Source organism: Amblyomma americanum, chromosome 4 (assembly GCF_052857255.1).
Source record: "Amblyomma americanum isolate KBUSLIRL-KWMA chromosome 4, ASM5285725v1, whole genome shotgun sequence".
NCBI classification, from domain to species: Eukaryota; Metazoa; Arthropoda; class Arachnida; order Ixodida; family Ixodidae; genus Amblyomma; species Amblyomma americanum.
Window position 1 is genome coordinate 21,457,973 of NC_135500.1, and position 24,868 is coordinate 21,482,840.

Consider the following 24,868-nt stretch of genomic DNA (forward strand, 5'->3'; position numbering starts at 1 on the left):
CGTACTGGCCGCACCTCTGTGAACCGTTAAAGCTGACTTTCCTTGTCCTACTGGTGAAGTGCAACAACTCTTACACTTCGCATAGAACACCTCTAAATGTGCGGCTGAAGTCGCAGTAACAGCACTAAGTTTCGTGAAGTACGGGCTGCTTAGTGCTCACCTGGCAGCACCGACTGCAGCGAAAAGGCGCCGTATTAAGAAGATTTTCCCTTGGCTTCTTTTAACAGTTGCACTCAGGAATAAAAGACTGACTGATTGACAATTTCAGAAGTAATTCAAACACCCACTGAATTCTGCGGCCTCGGCCTGGGTGCAAACTCCCATCTACTCAACGAGCTAGCTTCCATGCGACGGAGCACGTCGTTCCCTAACTATACCGGCTCCCGGAGAGTACGCCCTAGAAAGTCACGACGAGCTTTTTTCGGGCCTTTCAAACTCAAATGTTGCTTTGGATCCTCATAGTGTTTCGCATCCCCGTCTTGCAAGAAAGAAAGGCGCGATTTCTCACATAGAGGAGAAAAAGAGACCTACAGACACTAAGGCGCTAGGCACTTTCACGCATGCTTCTTCGCCTCTTTTTGCTTCCTTAGCTCCTGCCCTTGCTTGCGCATGGCCTGGACAAAGCAAGACAGCAATAAGAGCTCTAAAGAAGAAACACCTGTCGGAATACGTATTATGAGTCGGAACGGCTCATATATAGAAGTGTATTCTTACATATTTCCAGCCAGCTAGTTTTCATTAGGTCGCCGTAAATCAATTTTCTGCAACTAAAACTTAAGAAACGAATTTTTAAAAATGAAGACAAATTTTTCTTGTGAATGTTTTCTTTTTATCTTGCAACCAATGCTACCTTCAGCTACATTGTATTTACCTTGTATTTATGCTACCTTGTGTTTACCAGCAAGCCATGTTATTCTTCGCCTCCACAAAGTATCGACACTGCATTAGTGTAAGTACCTAAAAATTTTTGCCACCCATTGTTTGGCATTCATATGCCTCAACCGTTCTTCATACTGCGCCTTATTTGTTGCCTCACGCGCTTCAAGAGCGGAGAAAACCCCATTATCACCTTAAACTACTTCATTCAGTGCTTCCATGTGCCTAGCCTACCCACTGTCCTCTGGTTGATTTCAAGTGCCGAATTTGTGGCACATCCCAAGCACAGCACAGCGTTTGGAAACGTCAAGCCAAGTACTACTGCGCCTTTCCAGATTCCCCGAATATTTTCATATTTGTTACTGCCCCAGAGCGCGCGTTCCTTTTTGCTTTCTTTATAATTTCATCCCCTTGCTGTCGCATGTAGACTCTGCCGTCATTTATCTAGGTACCAAGTGTTATGTGGGCAACCATGTGCACAACCAGGGGCAGTGCGTCAGTGCTGTGAGCGGTGTGCGGACGTATGTGATCCGGGCTAGCACTCAATACGACGTTTGAGGTACATAAATGTCTTCCTGTAATTCCTCTCTTGAATAAAGACATAATACCAAGATACTAAAACGGATGCTTGGATGAGTTGGTATGACATTTTCCTGAAGAACAGCGCGAACTTGGACAAAGACTGAAGGAAGACACATAGACACACAGCGCCCGTCTACGTGTTTTCCTTCAGTCTTTGCCCAAGTGCGCGCTGTACGTTCTTCAGGACCAAGATACAATGATCATCCATTTTTCAGCACTAAATCTCAGTCCTATAGCCTCTGCCTTTTTACTGCAAATGTTTGCCATGTCTTGCGGGCCTCTCGCGCCGTCTGCTAGAGAAACGATGCAATCGGCACATATCCATCCCCGTATTCGACTTGTCTCCAAATGGCCTCTTCGCCGCCATGACACAGTAAACCCTAATCCGCTAGTTGCAATCTGCCTTCCAATCGCCCTAATGTAGAGCATAAGTAGGAGTGGGGATAAAGGACATCCTTGCCTAAGTCGATTTTTAGCCGCAACTGTTACTGCACCTTCCATTTTTTGCCAATTCACAGCTGCGTTGTTCTAGTTTCTTGTAAATTTCCTGTAATAACTATACTGTTTCCCTACTCACACCGTGTTTTCCAAAGTATACCATAACTTGGCGTGGTTTACATCGTCCTAATCCCCTTTGATGTCTAGAAACAACATCCGCAGTGGTCGTCCTCCGCTTGCAGCATTTCGATCCATTGTGTGACTGAACAAGTTGTCGTCTTATCTACATCCTTGTCTGAATCCATTCTGCAGTTCCCCAATACCGATGTCACCGTTAGGGGTCTATAGGACTTAATGCGTTCTGCTTCACATTTGCCTTTGTACATAGGTCCCATAGCTCTCTCCCCAGCCTGCTGGGATTTCTTCAGTTCTCAATTCGTCACTTGAAGCAGCATACAAAGTCTTTGTTTCTTTACAAAAGGAATAGAGTTAGTTTCATTGATATTGTGTCCAAACCTGTTGCTTGACGCAAAAGGGACCCTTTTCTCCGCTTTTTCGCAATCTAACTGGTCCATGTCTGAGTCCCTGCGCTTGGTAGCAGCCTGCATCAACCTGCCTACTGCTACCGCACTGAGACGCTTTATAAGACTCTCCGTAAAGCGACCGCAGCGCCATCAGCAGCGCGTCCATCGCGTGGGTCGCTCTCTGGCCGGCCGGCGCTCTTTGCAAACCGACCTTTCTAAAACGTTGCGAGTAATTACACACCGTCGTCCGGCATCAGCCGCTCGACAGTTTCCCAGCAGCGCTGCAATGACATTTAAAATAGCGCCTGTAATCTAAGTATCTAAGCAAGTACCTAAGTAATCTGCGATTCGCTGATGACATAGCCTTGCTGAGTCACTCAGGAGAGCATGTTCTATGAGTTAGACAGGCAGAGCAGAACGGTAGGTCTAGATATGAACATGCAGAAAACCAGATAGTCTCTCAAGGGAACAGCAGTTCACATTTGTCAGCGAGGTGCAGGAAGTGGTAAAGGAATACTTAGGGCAGGTATAGCGACAGCTGATCGGGATCATGAGAGGGAAATAACTAGAAGAATAAGAATGGGCTGGAGCGCATATGGTAGGTTCTCTCAGATCATGAATGGCAGTTTGCCAATATCCCTCAAGAGAAAAGTATACAAAAGCGGTATCTCACCGGTTCTCTCTTTATTTTATTGATGTCCATTTTAAATAATGCAGGAGGCCGAGGTAAAAGCTGCTACAGCGCAGCTTGAGAGGTTCTCGTCCCCCTTTAAACGTGGCAGCAAGGAGACACTTAACATACGAAACACAACATGCATAGGTCCCCTGTCCCGCAAAAACTATCATTCAGAGATATAGTTAAGAGATATAAGATGGAAAAAAACTCTTACAACAACTACATAATCGTTCTGAAGTACTGTACATGAACTGAAGGAAGTCTTAAAATGTGAGGGGCTCATATTTTCGATATTGATGCAAACTTCATTAGGTAAATTTAATAATTGCGGTAATTGTTCTCAAGCACTGTTTACTGTAAGTTGTCCTGCGTGTTTTAACCTCCCACTTTCAAGAGCGGGTACTCTTAGATGTAAATTAGCGATGTCAAATAATGTACAGTTATGTTCCTTTCTACCAAAATATTCGCGCACGAGTCGATAAGTGTAAATATCTAGGACTTTTCAAAAGTTATACCTCTCAAAGAGAGGGTCACTATGTTCAATAATACGTCAAGCCCTTTTCTGCATGCTGAAAATATTCTTAAGATTTGATTGAGTTGTTGTACCCCATTCCGAAAAGGCATAATTAATGTGCGAGGCAAACATTGCATTATATAGTAGTGGTTTAAAATAAGTAGAAAATATATATTTATTATGATTTTACATACCAGCTGTAGTGCTGAGCTTCTTCAGGACTGAATTTGTGTTGTCATCCCATTGCGAAGTGGTTCAAGAAGATTACAATTTTAAATGTGTTCATAACCTCAAAATGCATAGACACATACGTTATACTATGGCTCTCTGGGATTTCTCCACCCTAAGTACAAAAAATTATTGCTTTGGTTTTACTGCAGTTTACTTGCACACCATTGTTTTTAGATCAAACAGAAAGCCTGTAAACAAGATCATTTGCCTTTCAAATTAAATCTGTGTAACTGGAGGACAATAGAAAAACACTCGTGTCATCAGCATATATTGCAAATTTTGCTTCTTGGTATATACACAGTAGATCATTCATGTAAAAGTTAAAAAATAACGGCCCGAGAATACTTCCCTGTGGTACACCTGAAATTATTTTTCTGGTTTGCGACCTGGCTCCATTTACTGAGATAAATTGGTGGCGGTTTTGTAAATAGGAGGACAATAGCGTAAGCGGTGTTAAGCCCTGTTACCATACCATTCTAGTTTACTGAGAAGGATACTATGAATGATGTCAAAACCCTGCGTGTAATCAACAAATATACAGATAGTAAGCAAATTATTTTCTAAGGTTCTTAATAAGTACTCTTTCTGAGCTAAAAGTGCCAGTTCTGTTGATTTCTTTTTTTTTATAGCCATACTGAGCTCAGTTATGAGCCGATGTTTGTAACAAAATGACAACATCCGAATGAGGATGATTTTCTCCAGTCCCTTTGAGAAAACTGGGAGGAAAGATAGATATTGGGCGGTAGTTTTTTATGTTCTGCCTGTGACCTTTCTTAAAAATGCCTGTTACTCTTGTTGTTACTTAAAGAGAGAGAGAGAAAGACTAACGAAAAGGCATGGAGGTTAACTAGGCAGCGCCCGGTATGCTACCCTACACGTGGGAAGGGGAACGGAGGGAAAGATAGAAAGGGCGCTGTTACTTAAAAATGGCTGTTAATCTATGGGGCAGAAATGTGGAGGCTAAAGAAAAGGGTTCAGCTTGAGTCAAGGACAAGGCAGTGCGCTATGGAAAGAAAAACGATAGGGTGCAACGTTGACAGACAGGAAGCTTGCAGAGTGGGTGAGGGAACAAACGCGGGTTAATGACATTCTAGTCGAAGTCAAGAGGAAGAAATGGGCTTGTGCAGGGAATGTGCTGGGAAGCCAAGACAACCGCTGGTCCTTAAGCGTAACGGAGTGGATTCCAAGAGAAGGCAAGCGTAGCAGGGGCTGGCAGAAGGTTAGGTGGGCGGATGAAATTGAGAAGTTTGCGAGCATAAGGCGGGCGCTGCTGGCAGGGGACAGGACAGAACCTACATGGGAGAGGCCTTTGCTCGGCAGTAGGCGTAGTCAGGCTGATGATAAAGCATGTAAACCCAGCCCGGCCAACTAGCCCATGCGCATACTGCCGACACGCAGCTCTACGACATCCCACGTCGAATGCTGGCGCTCGGCGCAAAAGCTACCGTATGGGATTCCCCTAAACATTTCAACACTGTTCCCACTTCGAGTTATTGATCAATTCAATCTCGCCCTGGCATATGCTTGTCGTCCCTGTTTGCTCAGTTAGTAGAGCGACTGCTCAGGTGAGGCGGTGGTCCCGGGTGCGAACCCTGGACCAGACCAAATTTTTCTTTACAACGAGGTTTCTGAGAAAGCCGTATTGCTTTCCTCTGTAGCCGTATGGCTGCGCTTGGGTGAACGGCGACGAGTAATTACTCCCTTATAACAAATCTGCTCCACCATGGGGGATTCCCCTAAACGTTTGCCCAAAACGTGCACAGCAGAGCTCACGCTTGGAAATGCTCGGGTGCGTGACGGCAGAGCCCACTGCGCAGTGAGGCAAGCGGGCATGTTGATGAAGAGGGCAGCTTACGTGCGGGGGAGGCCAAGAAAAAGAGCTGCGGCGGCGACTCAGTGCTGCGCGTCGACTGCGGGCATCGCACGAACGCCGCTGCGATCAATGCACCCGGCGACCGGCAGCTGGCCGACGTGCGCACACAGCTGCCGCCAGGGAAGGTCTGGCAGTTTTTCCGCCTTACTCGTGCCGGGGCAAATCATGCAAGCGCGCCGCCTCCGTACACAGGGAAGCAGAGCATACGACCCCTTTTGGCAGAATGATATCGAAGCCTCTTGTAGTCACTTTCAAAGTCGCAGGGAGTAGAAAGTATACAGGGCTGCCCAATGCTGCCAAACCACAGATTTTTGCAAAATATTTGCTAAAGGGGGCGCCCTTCCTGTGCTTCGGGGCTGTCCTCTTGGGCCTGCATACATGCGCGGAAGTTTAACGAGTTGGAAAATTTCACGATATCGCCCAAGCTGCCGTTGCCAATTACGGGGAGAAATAATGACTACTTTGCGAAGACATATTCACAGGGTATCACTTCTGCGAGCAGAATGACGACGCCATGCATGACTGCCACCGAACTGTTTTGCCAGTATGACTCATGGGGGAGGGGAAGTGCGTTAGGGCCTCCGGTTCGAATTCCGTTGCCGTGCCTTCGAGTGTTGAGCACGGTGTATCATATTTACAGGAAACACGGGGTGCTGCCGCGCTTCGCAAAGCGCTTCCACCGACAGCCAGCGAGAATGGGCGGCAACAGGAAAGAGAAGCCAGCTGTGCTTAGTGCGCATGCGCTGCAGATTCTCGTGCTTCGGGAAGCGCGCCGACCCCGCGTGTTTCCTCTTCTATCCAGGATGTTTCACCTAAGACTTTCCCTGACAAACATTTTTGAGTTAGATGCGTGCCATTTCCGGCTTAGCATTTTCGGCGGTGGTTAACTAGTATTCAATAGTGCACTTTTTAACTATTACTATTAGACTTCTTAACAACTGAGCGATGTATAGCCCACCGTAGGCAATATCCATATCAGTTTTTAGAATTCGGGAAACGCGGTTACTCCCGGCGTTGTGGCCCTACCAAGTTTGGCTAATAAGGTGGATTGTTGAGCTAGTTGGTGCATGATCGAATAAATGGCAGCGGAAAGTAAACGAAGACATCGAAGAAACACACAGACGAGGACGATGCTGCACTGACAACTGAACGTTTATTGGAAAGGCCGCATATTTATACTTAGAGACCAGCCAGTGCTTCGAATGATATCTTATCAATTCCTGCTTGCATCCTGGCACAGATATCTCACTTCTTTTTTCGATAGGCCAACCGATGGCGTGCTGACGCATTGCTCTCCGGATTCACGGATGGCCCAGGCTTCCAGGATTTCTCTTGTCAGCTTGTCTTTGCTCTTTTCCACTACCTGCACGTGGTGAAGGTCAGCAGGGCTTGTTTGTTTTTTGCAAGTTTCGCAATCTCTGCAGTGTATCGCAAGGTTGGTGCCAGACTTGCCTGCTATGGCTGTTGCGTGCTCTCTTGCTCTGTCGTTGACGCATCTCCCGGTTTGGCCTATGTAATGCTTCCCGCAGAATAGAGAGATACGATAAACGATGCCCTGAAAGCAGAGAATACCTCGTTCTGTGTCCGATTTGGCAATCGGATTTGTTTTTCTGCCCATTCACTCGCGCGCACATGCTTTTCGCCTTGTTTGGCGCCGTGGGGATGATCTTGATGTTGTGTTTCTTCCCGATCTTTTTGAGATTGTGGGTACCCTGCTTTTCTATAGTGTCTCGTAGAACACTCATCAATTCATCATGTGGGATGGAATAGTACATATCTTCAATGTCGAATGAAAATCCATAAGAGATGTTCCAGTTGTTACTCTTTATCTCAGAGATTAGCTCTTCAGAGTTCTTGATTCTAAAGGGGTCATCCACGTTTACGTTGCTTAATTAGTTGCTTGGCAAGATAAGCCGAAAGAAGCATCTGCCAAGTGTGTGCTTCTGACAGAATCGCCCGGAAAGGGATCCCAACTTTGTGCGTTTTGGCAATGAAAAACACGGACAGGGTGCTTTGTCTTGTCGCTTTTACCTTGAGGTGGAGCGGCCCTAAGTTGGCGATTTGTGTCGCTGTGTCGTTTCAAAACGCCGCTGGAGTTTCAGTGGACTCCTTCCTGGAGCTGTTGGGAGCCTACCTTATGTCTACCATCGCTTCCCATGAAGACAAACTGTAGATTCAGAAGAGTGGAGTGTGCATCGGGTCCAGAGTCGCTCCAGCCCTGAGTGATCTATACCTCGCGGCCTGCGACAAAAGAATTCAGGAAGCAACCAAGGACAGACGCATCGTGAGGATCGTCCGGTACGTCGACGACTATTTGGTGCTATGCGAGCAGAAAAAAGAGGACACGGACACCCTAAAAGACAACACACTGACCACCTTTCAGAATAGCTGTCCAGGGCTCAAGTTCACATGGGAGCTTCCTGAGCACGGCGTCCTACGCTTCTTAGACATACGCCTTGAGTTCTCGCCGGGGCACCTATGTTGGACATACCAGCCTCGAGCAAAGAAGCAGTTTCTTCCTTTCAGCTCTAACCACTCTAAGACGGTCAAAAGAGGAATTGTGAGGGCAGCATTGCAATCTGCTCTAAAGAAGTCGTGTCCACACCAGATGAGCCAGGGCCTTCAGAGGCAAGTTGCTAGGCTTCAGGAAGCCGGATATCCTTTGGCGTTGCTCTGCAGCATAGCAGAAGACCTCGTGCTGCCGAAGAAGCTTGGCAGGGAAAAGGAAAGTGCCCCTGAAGCATCGACTCAAAGAAAGAAGTTTTCCGTTATTCCCTACGTTCATGGGCTGACCCACAATCTCAAAAAGATCGGGAAGAAGCACAACATCAAGATCATCCCCACGGCGCCAAACAAGGCGAAAAGCATGTGCGCGCGAGTGAATGGGCAGAAAAACAAATCCGATTGCCAAATCGGACACAGAACGAGGTATTCTCAGTGCTTTCAGGGCATCGTTTATCGTATCCCTCTATTCTGCGGGAAGCATTACATAGGCCAAACCGGGAGATGCGTCAACGACAGAGCAAGAGAGCACGCAACAGCCATAGCAGGCAAGTCTGGCACCAACCTTGCGATACACTGCAGAGATTGCGAAACTTGCAAAAAACAAACAAGCCCTGCTGACCTTCACCACGTGCAGGTAGTGGAAAAGAGCAAAGACAAGCTGACAAGAGAAATCCTGGAAGCCTGGGCCATCCGTGAATCCGGAGAGCAATGCGTCAGCACGCCATCGGTTGGCCTATCGAAAAAAGAAGTGAGATATCTGTGCCGGGATGCAAGCAGGAATTGATAAGATATCATTCGAAGCACTGGCTGGTCTCTAAGTATAAATATGCGGCCTTTCCAATAAACGTTCAGTTGTCAGTGCAGCATCGTCCTCGTCTGTGTGTTTCTTCGATGTCTTCGTTTACTTTCCGCTGCCATTTATTCGATCAAGTTTGGCTATTTCGACGAGTTACGTGCGCTGGAGAGGTTGCTTTGCCTGCAAGCTTCTCGAAAGCGCATGCATATATTTTGTCGCGATGTGGGCTAAATTTGTTGGGCCGCAGCGTCCTGGGTAATCGCGGCTCCGAAATTGTAAAAACTGATATGGATTTTGCTTACGGTGGGCTAAACACCTCACAGTTATTAACGAGCGCCACAGTAACAGATAAAAAGTTAATTATTCATTACTAGTCAGCCTGCTAGTCAGCACGTCTTAGCTGTATTCTGATGTACTGTCATGAGAAATAAGCAAGAACGCGGGAGCACGTGGCAGATAGCCTCAAACCCTCCTTGTGGCGACACACGGCGGCCGCTTTCAGCAAATAAGTGGAGAGGGTTCGCCCGTCGGGCATTCTGCCTGCACCCTCTGCCGCGGGTATCTTTCTGAAAACGTGGAACATTACGTCTGCAGTTGAAGGTGATAACTCTTAATCATCCTAGGGGATTGGCAATACGCCTAACGCAGTTATATAAAGGAAGGTGCCTCTTCGCATCGCCATTAATGCTTTTGCTTGCAGTGACTCATTGGGATACTTATGGCCATCCGTTTTCTCAGACAATTTTTTTTTACTCTGGGCAGAGGCAAACTACTATTTTGCTTCAGCGACAGACGGAAAGCTCCTCTTTCCATTCCAAGGCCAACGATGGCTAGGGTGCCTATCAACGAGCGGAAGACAATTCTGTCATTCCGCGCCAAACGTCCATGACGTGGCGCTCGACCATCTCCAATTTGTTTAAAAAAATTAATGGAAACTTATTCTAATGTGCGTAATCAATGCCTGAAATGTTTTTGCCGAAAAATATTATTCGTGAGGTGAGGGCAGTTTGATCATTTAAAAAAGCAGAGAAACCAGGCACTGCTAAATAATTAATAAAAATTAGAATTTTTACAAACCACTTCACCAGTTTTTTCATTGACATTTGCACAGATAATGCCTTTCGATATAATTCGGAGCATGCCGCTTTATCAGGCGCAAATATTTCTGAAAAATCGAAGAAAAGTATGAAAATGTACGATTTTTGCCGTTTTTTGTTGTAAATATCAACTTGCTGTCGGAAATTCGGAAATGGCAGTTTTTTTCTTTCTCGGCGTCTAGTACCTATAATAAATGTTACAGGTGATGAGACTGCGTACATCGAAGCAAAAAAAAAAATTCTAAAGTTGCAAAAAGTGCTTCTTGAGCCAAAAACACTCGTTAATTTCACCCTGAGGTGGTCCAAGCAAAAATGCCAACAATAGCGGGTTACATAAGAGTTTGTTGCATTTCATTTCTGAAATTTTTATCGAGATAATTTTTGTTTAAACGGATAAAAGAATTTTTGAAGTTGAGCTCTCGCGCCGCAAATTGCGTCCTCTCTTAACGCCTCTTCACCGCAGAGCACGGCATTGCCGACACTGCGGCCAGACGAAATGTAGCGTTCTTGTCCTTAAGTGAGGTTTGCACTGCAGGCAAGCATGAGAACGTTGAGTTGTCTAACAGGTATTCGTGGGAAATTATTTTCTTACTGACGGGCGACACATGCCCAAGTGAGTTAGTTGTTCGGTGTGGCTCTGTCGCAGTCAGTCATTCTTGTCAGCGCCATGACAGACGTAAGCAGCAGCATAAGAGCTTGTGAGACGCCGACCTGGAAATGACCAGAACGATCCAGTGTTGAAGCAAACCGCGACGCACCTGACCTTTGTGGCCGTCAGAGGCTCATGCCCGGTTGTTTCCGGTGTGATGTTTTGGTTGTGTTTCATTTAATCAGTCCAAGCTCTGCACTAATACTCCAGCAACCACTGTAGACGAGCCACAATGCTGGTGAACCATCTGCATACAAGCGGCGCACCTACGGGCGAGCGGGCCGCGTTCACCGCCAGCGGATCTCGCGTTACTCGCCGCCGCGGTGTGCACTTCGCACCTTCACGCGCGCTTCGAGGCGCGCGCTCTCCTCAATCTTATTCAGATATAAATAAAGCACTTGCGATGCTACTACCATGCCGGCTGGTCATCCCTCCTCGTGGTCCATGCGAGACAGCACGCTGAATGCCCTCGTTTTTCTTCTCTTGGCTGCCTCGCACCAAAGCGGGTCTGTTTGAACTTCGAAAGCAAAACGTTCTCGTTTATTGCATACCACTCGCCGAATGTCACGCGATATCTTCTCTAGCTCCATCCCTAAAAATGCACGACACTGAGCGATGGCAAACTGCAGTCGTTATCTGGCCATAAGTGTTGCGTCATGCCAGGTGCCGAGTTCTGCGGTGAAGAGGCGTTAAGAGAGACAACTTTCGGCGCGAGAGCGCAACATCAAAAATTCTTTTCTTGCTTTAAACAAAAATTACTTCGACAAAAATTTCAGAAATTAAAGGCAATAAGGTGTTCTACGTAACGCGTTATTGGCCATAAGTGTTGTTCCATTCTAGGTGCCATGTTCCGCAACTTCCGGCGCGAAAGGTCAACTTCAAATTTTTGTTTTCTGGCTTTAAACAAAAATTACCTCGACAAAAATTTCAGAAATGAAAACAATGAACTGTTCTATGTACTCCGCTATTGCTTATATTTTTACTTGGAACACCTCAGGGTGAAATTAACGAGTGTTTATGGCTAAAAGCGCACTTTTTTCAACTTTAGAATATTGTTTTTACTTCGATGTACGCAGTTTCGTCACCTGTAACATTTGTAATAGGTACTAGACATCTATAGAAAAACAAAACGGTTATTTCGAAATTTTCGAGAGCAAGTTGATATTTAAAAAAAACGGCAAAAATGGTACATTTTCATAATTTTTTTGTTTTTTTACAAATATTTATGCCCTATAAAGCTGCATGCTTCGAACTATATCGAAAGGCATTATCTGTGTAAATGTCAATGAAAACACTGGTGAAGTGTTCTCTAAAAGTTTGATTTTTTTATTAATTACTGAGCAGAGCCTGGTCTCTCGCGTTTTCTAAATGTTCAAAATGCCCTCACCTCAAGAATAAATTTTTTTCGGCCAAAATATTTCAGGCTTTGATTACGCACATTAGGATAAGTTTCCATGAATTTTTTTCAACGAATTGGAGTTGGTCGAGCGCAACGCCTGGGAAGTTTGGCGTGGAATGATCCAATTGTAGAAACACTTGAAAAAGGCCGCTCTCAGCGATGTATTCCTCCTGTGACAGGATGGCCGTTGCGCACAATAAACAGGATCGTCCAAGCATATGCGATCGAAGGACGGCTTGAGGATGCACCGCACGATAGGCGACCACGCTGCACCACACAAGCCGGAGATCTGAGCATTATTGGCGCTGGTAGCGACGATCCATTTCAGGCTGCGAAGGACATCCGCAGTTCTCTTGACCTCGGTCGTGTGAGTGGCACCACAGTGCGACGAAGACCGGAGAAGCCGGACTGCGAAGTCGTACTGCCGCCCGGAAACCACTTGCACACGACAGCTAACAAAACAGCTCGGCTCAAGGACCACCGTGACTCGACGGTGAACGAGTGGAAGGAAGGCGCACAGACTGCCCACGTTTTAGTTCGCAAAACATCAAGGAAGTCGCATCAAGCGGACGCACAGCAGTGAATGTGTGGGGTACGCTTTCATGCGATCGCCTTGGGCCCTTGGTGAGAATTTATGAAAAATTCACCAGCGCCGCTTACTGCACAATACTAGACCAAGCGATGATTCCGTATGCGGTGAACGGACCGCACCCGGATGGCGACTACCTGTTCCAACAGGATCTAATACCTGTGCACACGCCCATGGTTGTGGCAAGCCTTTTGGAGGACCGAGGTGTTATGTGCCTCGCATGGTGCCGACCTAAATATTATCAAACATGCTTGGGACCGTACGAGAGTCAGCCTTGCCAAGCGATCCTAGGACTCGGCCACAACAGCTCAACTGTGGGAAGCAACACAAGAGGAATGGCGGCGCCCTCAGCATGGACAGAACTTTCGTTGCCATCTCTTTATGCTTCTCTGCCTCCGAGAATGGAGTGCGTCATTCAGGCCGCCGGTGGCATGACGAGGTACTGAGACACAAACTTCAAACTGCTTGTAAATACAGTGACAGGAGTGATTTCATTTTGCAGTTTTTATGACCTTGTTTCACATTGACAGACATCAATACAATAGTTTTCAGCTCACTGCACCGTGCGGCTTCGTTTCGTTTCTAACGCTGATAGCGGTACGGCGATAAAGGAACCACTACCGGTATCGGCGACCGCTTGAGAAGCACACCTCGCGGCCTGCGTGCAGCGATTCTTGCACGCCAAATCAGGCCGCGTGTGAAAGGCCCGCGGCCACGCCTCGGAACTTGCACCGTCATGGCCATTCATCGCGGCCGTGTTCTGCGGTCGCAATTATGAATTACTGCATTGCCAATCCCCTAGCATGATTAAGCATTATCACGTTCAGGTGCAGACGTTTGCAGAAAGGCAGGGGGTGCAGGCGGAATGCCCAACGGGCGAACCCTCTCCACTTATTTGCTGAAAGCGGCCGCCGTGTATCGCCACAAGGAGGGTTTGAGGCATCTGCCGCGTTCTTGCTCATATTGCTCATGACAGTACTACACCGCCGACAACGCTATGCCGAAAAAAGCGCTCTTCGAGGTCAGAAAGCCTACCTTTAAAAATGTGGAAAGTCTTAGGTGAAACCCCCAGTATATGATTGATTGACGGGTGGATGGATGGATTGATTGACGGGTGGATGGATGGATTGGTTGACGGATGGGTGGGTGGGTCTTTGGATGGATGGATGGATGGATGGATGGATGGATGGATGGATGGATGGACGGACGGACGGACGGACGGACGGACGGACGGACGGACGGACGGACGGACGGATGGACGGATGGATGGATGGATGGATGGATGGATGGATGGATGGATGGATGGATGGATGGATGGATGGATGGATGGATGGATGGATGGATGAACGGACGGACGGATGGATGGATGGATGGACGGACGGATGGATGGATGGGGCTGAGCCCTTTAAATCGGTCGGTGGTTCAAGCCACCAAGCCATGACTTGTGAAATTTTACTCTTGTCTTGATTTTAGCCACCAATCAGATAACCTTCGCTTGGTTACTTCTACCCGCTTAAAATCTACTTTCCCTCCACTGTCCTTAAGCACCAATGCTTTGGATAAATCAACCCCGCTGCTTTTCACTGTAGGGTGAAGCCCTTTACAGAAAACCGTCAAGTCTTCAGCCGTTTCCTCCTCTCCACACGCAACGCACAACGTGTCTATCTCGTGGTGCCTGACTCTATATGTCTTAGTCCGCAAAACTCTCGCCCTAGCCTCAAACAACAAAGAACTTCCCCTACAATTATCATAGATATTTTCTTTAGCAATTTCCTGCTTAAAGATCCTATATGTTCCCAGTGCCGATTTCGTCAGCATCCCTGTTTTCCAAAGAACTCTGTTTCTTTAACCTTTTTCTTAACCGATAATTGCTGATTCGACCCTTTGTCCAGGTATTTGCCTGTCAATTTTCTAGCTCGCTTTTTCCATTTCGTATCAACATTCCTTATATACAGCTATCTGAAAACTTTCCTAGCCCACTGCTTTTCCCCCATTTTTCTCAATCGCTCCTCAAATGCTATCTTACTGCTAGCTTCTCTGCTCTCGAACGACGCCCATCCCTTATCACCCTGTATCCCGATTTGCTGTATTGTCATGTGCTCCTAAAGCTAGCCTCCCTACGCCGCATTCTTTGATTTCTAACCTTGCTTGAATATCTGATCTCATGCACAGGACCGCATTGCCGAAAGTCAGGCTTCCAAGACAAAAGCAGCGCCATCAACCTCGCGGGTTTTGCACTACTATTGCCGTTTACAGCCACCTTCGCTATATCCGGTACGTTTCCTCGTTATATCAGCTAATAAATTTTATAAGTGTGTTCATCACAACACGACGAATCGTCGTTTGACACCATCCAGAACCCCCTGCGACAAACGGTTCGGTCTTAATTACCGTCTGAAGGTCCTCAGTATGCACGGTTTGGAGGTGGAAAGGTCGTCGGTGCGAATCCCACACATAATCTGGGCTTCATCTCAATTGGTAATTTTATCCTGGGAAACATACCAAGTCATTTGACACGACTTGGAACATTCTGCCTCAAACGGGTGGCCCCCAAATTTTATGAAAATGGTCGTCACGGGGGTGGAGGGGGTCCCACTTCGATGGCCGCTATACTATAACGGATCGAAAGTACAAGTATCAGTTGAGGCGCTGTTGTTATGTGATAGTGTGGTCACGTGGTAGCTGTTTGGGTCAATTCGACCATTGCAGACAGACGCGTCGTTGACAACCGGAAGTAGTAAGAGCTGACGCTCTTAAAAACATCTCCCGATCCTGGTCCAAGCCGCCGTCGCAAGTTGGACAGCTGCAATACCTTTACTACGTAAAGCAGAAATTGGTATGTTGTTCATGATTCAGAAGTTGGTACGTGTTCATAATGCTCACAGCGCAACAAATACGGCACGAAAGACGAACAAGCGCTGACTATCAGCTGGGTTTATTGCGGAATGTAACACATATATAGACACTGAAAGCAATAATCACAATAAATTACAACTGCTTCCAGAGTATGCGTTTCATCCTCCAATAAACCCAGCTGATAGTCAGCGCTTGTTCGTCTTTCGTGCCGTATTTGTTGCGCTGTGAGGATTATAAACTTTACTACGTAATATCCCATAAGGCTGGACTCGGGAGCATAGCCCGCAATCCACCGCAGAGGAGGAGCTGGCCATAGGTGGGAAGGAACGGGCAACGTCTATGTGGTAAGAGCGTTAGAAGAAACCAAACGCGTGCCAAAGCCTGTTGCCAGCGGCATCAGATCAAAAGCTGAAACTGAAAGGGCGCCAAGTGTAGCCTAAGCGATTCTAAATTCGCCCGACGCAATTACGCGAGGAGCAGCATTATCAGGCGCCAATGAACATATTGGTTCAAAGAAAAAAAAAACTTGGACCTATCGAGTTGACATGGGTCCCGGCTCACTCGGGGAACCCTGGTAACGAAGCGGCGCACATCAAAGCTAGGTTATTGGTCAGCCGAGCAGTGGACGTGGTAGTTGCTGAGAGCTTCTCGAAGGACGGCCTAGCATCTTATCACGACATTACTAATTATTTTCAACTAGAAAGAAGGATCTTCCCTCCTCCAGACAAAACCTTAGATAAGCAGGAGACCACCTGGTGGCGACTCCAGACACGGTCGTTAATGACTCCTTACTTACTACCAAAATTCTATCACGGTTGTTGCGACCCTGAATGTGCACTATGTGGCGAAATAACCACATACGATCACATATTGTGGAACTGTAAAGAGGAGCCGCCACCGGAATCTCTAATACAAGTTTCTACTCTCGAGCAATGGGAGGCCGTGTTGGTCAGCTCAGACCTGGGCGTTCAAACCTGGGCCATTGAATGGGCTACTCAGGTCGCTGTCAGCCGTGAACTGATAGCCACCTAGCACAGACTATCTGCATTTGCATTTTATGACGAAATAAATGTTTTGCAGTCCAAATGTATACCGTGTAAACTACAGCGCTGTAAACCCTAGAACAACTTAAAGAAAGAATAAAAAACAGTAAATGAAAAAGTGTAAAAAAACAAGAACAAAACTACTGTAATCATTGCACAAAAGTAAATATGATCTAGTTTCTTCTTTCCTAAAAAGGGACGCGTCCTATCTATTTGTAGTAAGACTAGTGTGTGTGTGTGTGTGTGTGTGTGTGTGTGTGTGTGTGTGTGTGTGTGTGTGTGTGTGTGTGTGTGTGTGTGTGTGTGTGTGTGTGTGTGTGTGTGTGTGTGTGTGTGTGTGTGTGTGTGTGTGTGTGTGTGTGTGTGTGTGTGTGTGTGTGTGTGTGTGTGTGTGTGTGTGTGTGTGTGTGTGTGTGTGTGTGTGTGTGTGTGTGTGTGTGTGTGTGTGTGTGTGTGTGTGTGTGTGTGTGTGTGTGTGTGTGTGTGTGTGTGTGTGTGTGTGTGTGTGTGTGTGTGTGTGTGTGTGTGTGTGTGTGTGTGTGTGTGTGTGTGTGTGTGTGTGTGTGTGTGTGTGTGTGTGTGTGTGTGTGTGTGTGTGTGTGTGTGTGTGTGTGTGTGTGTGTGTGTGTGTGTGTGTGTGTGTGTGTGTGTGTGTGTGTGTGTGTGTGTGTGTGTGTGTGTGTGTGTGTGTGTGTGTGTGTGTGTGTGTGTGTGTGTGTGTGTGTGTGTGTGTGTGTGTGTGTGTGTGTGTGTGTGTGTGTGTGTGTGTGTGTGTGTGTGTGTGTGTGTGTGTGTGTGTGTGTGTGTGTGTGTGTGTGTGTGTGTGTGTGTGTGTGTGTGTGTGTGTGTGTGTGTGTGTGTGTGTGTGTGTGTGTGTGTGTGTGTGTGTGTGTGTGTGTGTGTGCGCGCGCCTGCGCGCGCTCGCGCGCGTGTGCGTGTGCGTGCGTGCGCGTGTGCGTGTGCGTGTGCGTGCGTGCGCGTGTGCGTGCGTGTGCGTGTGCGCGTGTGTGTGTGTGTGTGTGTGTGTGTGTGTGTGTGTGTGTGTGTGTGTGTGTGTGCGCGCGCCTGCGCGCGCTCGCGCGCGTGTGCGTGTGCGTGCGTGCGCGTGTGCGTGTGCGTGTGCGTGCGTGCGCGTGTGCGTGCGTGTGCGTGTGCGCGTGTGTGCGTGTGCGTGTGCGCGTGTGTGCGTGTGCGCGTGCGCGTGTGCGTGCGTGCGCGTGTGCGTGCGTGCGTGCGCGTGTGCGTGCGTGCGTGCGCGTGTGCGTGCGTGCGTGCGCGTGTGCGTGCGTGCGTGCGTGTGTGTTGTGACTTGTGACGCGTTGTTAGTGCCCCCTCTCGATCTTCTAGACCACGCGGGCTACAGCGTAAGAAAGTGGCGACGGGTCAGCGTTGTCCTCGTGTTGCCTTTCGCAAGCGTCTGCGCATAGTGTGGGCCAGCGGTGTCGAATGTCTTCGCATGTCGCTGGGTGCTTCCTGCTCAGGGAGCTCACGTTCAGAATGCAGTTGCTGCTGCGCGCGCGCCTTCTCGGACGGTACGCGTCAGCATTTAGGCTTTTAGCCTCCCAGACGTCGCAGGATAAAACGGCGGCGTCTCGTGCGAATGCATACGTATACAAGACCGGTGTCTCGCTGCGTCGCTTGGGCGATTAATCGTGAATGCCAAGTTCCATTTCTCCCAGGACGCGCGTCGCATTCTTTAAAGCATTCGGTCCGTTTCCTTTGCTGCGCATTTCGGTTACTGTTCATGATTAAACTGCGCGAAAGAAACAGGGACAAAGGCAAGAAAACACCTACACACACACAGAGCGCAGACTTCCAACTTTTATTCGAAAAACGCTTTCGAGCATTCCTTTTAAATACACCAGCCCACCACGTGACAACCCCAATCCAACACAGCTGATAAGTTTAACAGTTTAGTAGAGCCAATCTGGAGAACCAGTCTAAAAACCCCAAATGTAAGCGTGCCTAAACACCCTTGATACCTAGATGAAAGGAGAGAGGAAGATAAAAGCCTGACGGTGGAACCAAAACTTCAAAGAGAACGAAAACGAAGACAGCCTAATCATGTATTACGAGCGATAATCTTACTATGCAAAGGAATGAGACGTGAAACCAACAGTAACAACGATAAAAGATGAAGGTGCAAGCACTAAAAGCAGGCAGAAAAGCATAAAAACGAAACCATATGAATGATACAAAACAAGATAACAACGAGGCTAAAGCTATGAAACTGAGAGTGAATTATGGAAACAACAATAAACAAAAGAAAAGGCGACGCGAAAATGACAAATGCTAAAACCAGGCTAAAATCTATGATTGATGGAAACAAGAGTAAAAGTGCAGGGTTAAAAAGGACAGTTTCAAGCATGGAATCAACAAGAGTAAAGGTGCAGGGTTAAAAAAAAAGACAGTTTCAAGTGTTACTTTCTAAAAACTCGCATTCTTTGCGATTAAGAAGGCGTCAATTATTTCCCTTTCTGTTTTAGTTCTAGCCGTATCGAGGAACTTTGTGCTTTCGAGAAACGGGTGGCAATCTTTTTTTGCACTTTTTACAATGTAAAGCTAAATTGCCTCCTGAGTTAGTAGACAGATTGCGAACGTGTTCAGCTGCCCTCTCATTAAAGCATCGCCCAGTTTGGCCGATGTACATCTTTCCACAGGACAATGGAACCTGATAGATAAATTCTTTGGCACATTCTGTGTACTCAAGGCTGTGATTCAAGGTGCATCTTTACTGTCTATCATCTCTGTTCAAGATAGCACACACTTTAGCAAGCTTACACGGTGCCGCGAACACAAGTTGGACGCCGTATCTTCCTGCGACTTTCTCTAAATTGTGTGACACACGGTGCACGTAAGGCATGAGACACACAGGTTTTCGTTCTTCGTTCGCTTTTCGGTTTGTACTCTTCATGCTCTGTAGAAAGCTTTCGCAAACACAGGTTATCATTTGACTTGGATACCCAGCAGCATACAATCTCTCAATCTGACGGTTGAGACTGAAGCTCATTTTGTGCTTGCAAGACTTTTCTAGGGCGGAACGGCAGGCTAGGTGAACGATCGCTCTTTTTACCAACTTTGAATGCGCACTGTCATAGGGTACAAACTGCTTGCTCATTCTGGGGTTGTAGGACCAACGGATATGTGAGGGCGTAAATTCTAGATTGATATCCAGAAACTGGATTTGTTTACCCTTAGGCAATTCATGCGTGAAGTGAAGCCCTTTTCCTTCACACTTGAAAATATTGAGGATGCTACTCACTGAATCAGGCAGACTAGAATTAGCAGCGAGATTTACCATCCCGAGATAATCATCGACGTACCTAAAGATGCGCACAACATGTTGGTCATAGAGACAACACTGCAAACGCTGGTCAAAGGAAGAGAGAAAAATACTACACAAAACGGGTGCTACGGATGAACCAATGCAAATGCCACTTTTCTGAATGTAAAACTGTCCTTTGTGGCAGATTGCTGTCGAGGCAAGGTAAAATTTCAAAAGTCCAAGGAATTGTTCAAAGGACATGCTAACTGCGTTGCGGAAGCTGATTTCACCATATTCTTCTACCTGCTGCTTGACAGCTGCAAACAAGGCTTCATGCGGAATAGAGTAGAACAAGTCCTCTATGTCTATTGAGAACGCCGTGGTGGCCGAGGTTATGCCATCCAGAGTGGCAAGAAGTTCTTTTGAGCTCTTCACTAAAAACGGATCCGGTCCCACAACTTTGTCCAGGTGCTTCTTTAGAAAATCCCTCACCATGCGCTGCCATCTGTCCTTCTCTGAAACTATGACATGAAGAGGGCAATCTACCTTGTGGGTTTTTCCTGTGAAGAAAACGTGCAGGAACCCATTTCGATCTTTCTTGACGTCTTTCGCTATTGATTCAAGCTGTACATTCTTGAGAAGCTTCCTGGCAGCCTTCTTTTGTCTTTTTTCACAAAACTTTATCGGCCTGAAGTTCTTCGTTAACGCCTGTACAGCCTTTTCTTCATACATTCCAACCGGCATAAGAACGAAGCCGCCTTCTTTGTCGGCTTGGATGACTGTAAGGTCGTTGTCTTTCAAATAGTTTACGATCTTCTTTAAAGGAGGGTTCTTTGATAGACGTTCACTTACAGTGCGGATGAGGCTGTCAACTCCGTCGCCGATAACACGTCCTTTATCTTGGTTAGTTGCGCTACGGGCAATTTGTCGCACCGTTGCTAGAAGCTCAGAGCGGTTTGTCCGTGGTTCAAAGGAGAACTTCGGACCTTTTTCCAGGAGGCTCTGTATATTTCCGGGGATGTTGACGTTGCCTTCCACTGAAATGGTCCTGGCTGCATTGCTGGCACGCTTCCGAGACGGAAGCTTCGGCCTCACCTGGTGCCATAGAAATTTGGTGGAACTGGCAGCCATCTTTTCAATTCTGAAAATAGTCGGTTTGCCACGAAGGGATCTTCTCCTTCATAGACAAGTTATTTCCATAATTCACTCTCAGTTTCATGATTTTAGCCTCATTGTTAATCTTGTTTTGTATCATTCATGTGGTTTCGTTTTTATGCTTTTCTGCCTACTTTTAGTGCTTGCACCTTCATCTTTTACTGTAGTTACTGTTGGTTTCACGTCTCAATCCTTTGCATAGTAAGATTATTGCTCGTAATACATGATTAGGCCATCTTCGTTTTCGTTCTCTTTGAAGTTTTGGATTCACCGTCAGGTTTTTACCTTCCTCTCCTTTTATCTAGGTATCAAGGGTGTTTAGGCACGCTTACATTTCGGGTTTTTAGACTGGTTCTCCAGATTGGCTGTACTAAATTGTTAAACTTATCAGCTGTGTTGGATTGGGGTTGTCACGTGGTGGGCTGGTGCATTTAAAAGGAATGCTGGAAAGCGTTTTTCGAGTAAAAGTTGGAAGTCTGCGCTCTGTGTGTGTGTAGGAGTTTTCTTGCCTTTGTCCCTGTTTCTTTCGCGCAGTTTAATCATGAAAGAGAAGCACCAACTAGCCCGCCAGAAAACCCTTCTCGGTTATCGTGCTAGCTGAATAATCTCAGGAAGCTGTCACTGGCGGGCTGGCATGTTAACGGTAGTTTCACATGGATATATTAAACGCTGAAGTCGCTTAACTTAAATGCGTTTAATGGGGCAGTTTTAAAGGGACCTACTACAGACGGAGTTGCATTTACCGCTCTGTCCGTGATGCTTCGATGCTCGCTGTCAATGTACTGCAATAAACGAATCAAATAAAGAAGCATATGCATAAGGACGCGATGATCGAAGTACATTCTTTAGAAGGCGTTCGCTTTGTGGCAAGCGCAAGCGCACGGCGCCCCGTTAACTATTTCCGTTTTCGCATACTTCCGTCAGCGTCAGAAGAAACTCCAGCAAAACTAGATCGCGCAAAGCATGACGACTTCTTAGTTGGAAACTGAACAGTATAGCATAGTTGAGTTTCACGTCCAATGCGCGATAACGGCGCTTTTTCAGTGCTAACGATATCATATTCAATCGTTCACTAATGCTGTTCGTGCTTGTTCCGACGTTGGCGGTGCACTGCCCCTTTTATAATTGGCCACATCTCGTTTGCAGACGCTAACCTCAGGTCGGTTTACTATCACCAAGATCTACGTCTGAAGACTCAACGGCAGCTCAAGACACCTTCCTACCGTTCCAAGACTTCCTTTCTTTTTATGTGGCAACGCGTCTAAGTGCGTAATCTTGTAATTCACACGGCTTTCGATGTAACTGACTTCCATTGGGATCATTGATTTGAGTTCAGTGAAATCACTCAGGCAACGTGATTTAATGCAAAAAAACAGCGCGAACAAACGGGGACTAGACGAAGAATACACAGGAACAAGCGCTGACTCTCAACTAAAGTTTAATCACAGGAAGCACACTTATAAAAGGAAACAGAAAACGAAAAAAACACAAAATCAGAACGCATGTGTTACTATGTGATGTCCAGATATGCAACCTCACAGTCACGCAGGAGCAGGGATGGTTGGCTGACACATAATCTTGGTTTCTTTGTCATGTTATACGCCTCGATAATTTCCCTGGTCAACTGGTCGGGGTGTTTGTACAAAATGTCAGTAAAATGCAAGGACGGAAGAGCTGACATTTTGTACAAACACCCCGACCAGTTGACCAGGGAAATTATCGAGGCGTATAATATGACAAAGAAACCAAGATTATGTGTCAGCCAACCATCCCTGCTCCTGCGTGACTGTGAGGTTGCATATCTGGACATCACATAGTAACACATGCGTTCTGATTTTGTGTTTTTTTCGTTTTCTGTTTCCTTTTATAAGTGTGCTTCCTGTGATTAAACTTTAGTTGAGAGTCAGCGCTTGTTCCTGTGTATTCTTCGTCTAGTCCCCGTTTGTTCGCGCTGTTTTTTTGCATTATGTATCACCAACTCGCCCGCTTATCTATCCTGTTGAACGTGATTTACTTTTTACAGGGCTGTGGAATTCACGTTTGGGTCCTATTCATTTAAGGAGGTGCCTCCAGGAACAGCATATGCTTACATCACGAGCGACGAAAAACAATAAGGCAAGCGACAACGGAGGCAGAACGATGCCTGAACAAAACTGCTAAGCATTTTCAGCACTGCCGAAGAATTCTCAGCACTATGAGTTGACTTAACTCGGCAGTCAAAATTCTTGTTAGGTTAAATCGGCTGAAGACTACACGGTGCCAACTATTTGCTGACTTGTAAGAGCCCCCTTCTCTTTTCTCCATCGTTACCTTGTCTTTCGCCCAGAAAAAAAAAATTATTTAAAAACCCGCGCCATACACTATCCGCCATGATGACGTCGCGCCTTTCTTTTATTTTTCACTCGAATTTTTTCCATCTCTCAGGTGACACCACGAAACTCATGCCTTGCTCTGTTGATCGACTTCGCAAAAGGCGCACGGGAGAGGAGGATAGCTCTCGGCACCGGGAGGAAATGGGAGGAGTGGTGCTGAGCACTCTCCGTCAGCTCTGAGCCGCGGTGGCTCAGTGAACAGAGCGCTCAGCTACTGAGCCGGAGTACCTATTTCTCACCTTCCCCCTCTTCTTTTACTCCCATCATCCTCCCTTCCCTCACAGCGCGGTTGCGGAGTCCACCGAGAAGTGAGACAGTCACTGCGCCTTTCCTCAAAAACCACTAACATATATACCTACACTCCGCAGTAATAAAGGCGCGCTAATGAGGTATACGGAAGCAGTTATTGGTGTGCGGGCAGTCGCATTGACGTGATGCTGACCAGGAAGGCGATAGTGCGAGTGCAGAGTTGAAACGACGACGACTTCAGAATCATGAAGCTCTCGCTGGTTAATGCGCTTATCAGCTGAGCTTAGCTACACCAAGTTATTAGAAACTAAGGAGTTGTTCTCTATCAGAACACTACCTTCACAACTCTGCAGTTTTCGGCAATTTTTGCCATAACCAGGGAGGCGCCGCGCTCTTCTCGCCCCGGCGATGGACCTGGAGGCCGCTGGGCCTCCCTTAGAACCTTGTGGGTCGGCAGCTGCCGCCAAACGAAAGCGCCTCTACCACCTACCTGAGTGGCTCAAGCAGCCAGGACACTGTGGTGTACTTGGCGAAAAGTGATCACTCCTCGACCGACGAGTTCGTACCAGTCGTTAGCAAGAAGGCCAAGCGCAGTCCTCATCAAGCCCGTCGACGGTCATCAGAGCGCGAAGTGCGCCGGCACAAACCGCCTTGTTTTTGCCACAAGAACCGCCCGACAACCTAAACCTTCTGAACAGGCAAGACACCTCTGTTTATCTGGAAAGCCTCGTACCGGGAGGGATCAAAGACGTGAGAAAAAAAGCCGTTATAAAAACGCGATTGCAAGTCAAGGAGCGAAGCGCGCTAGAAAGCTCGACCGCCATCACCAAACTTGGCAATATCAGCGTACGCCCACATATCTTCCAAGGCAGCCGCACTACGGCTGGCGTAATTTACAACGTCGACATCGCCATCTGTGACGCTTATTTGCCTATGTTGGTCAAGCCGGTGACCGACAGCATTTCAATAAGCCATGTCCAGCGCCTTGGCAGGTCTAAATGCATGAAGCCGACTTTCAAGGGTGCCTGCATACTATCATATGTGAAGGCTGAGCATTTTCGACACCCACTTCGACCTTCCGTCCCGAAGCTACTACAGTGTAGGAGGTGCATGAGGATCGGTGACGTGAGCGGCGCCTGCAACAGCTCCATCGTGTGCCCGAGATGCTAAGAGCCACAC

The 24,868-nt window shown here is 47.1% G+C and overlaps 1 protein-coding gene across 5 annotated transcripts in view; it reads right to left on the reverse strand.

The window, feature by feature from the left end:
• The window catches only part of LOC144127831 (uncharacterized), a 169,526-nt gene that overhangs the window by 101,395 nt on the left and 43,263 nt on the right, over nucleotides 1–24,868 (reverse strand). The window lies entirely within an intron of this gene.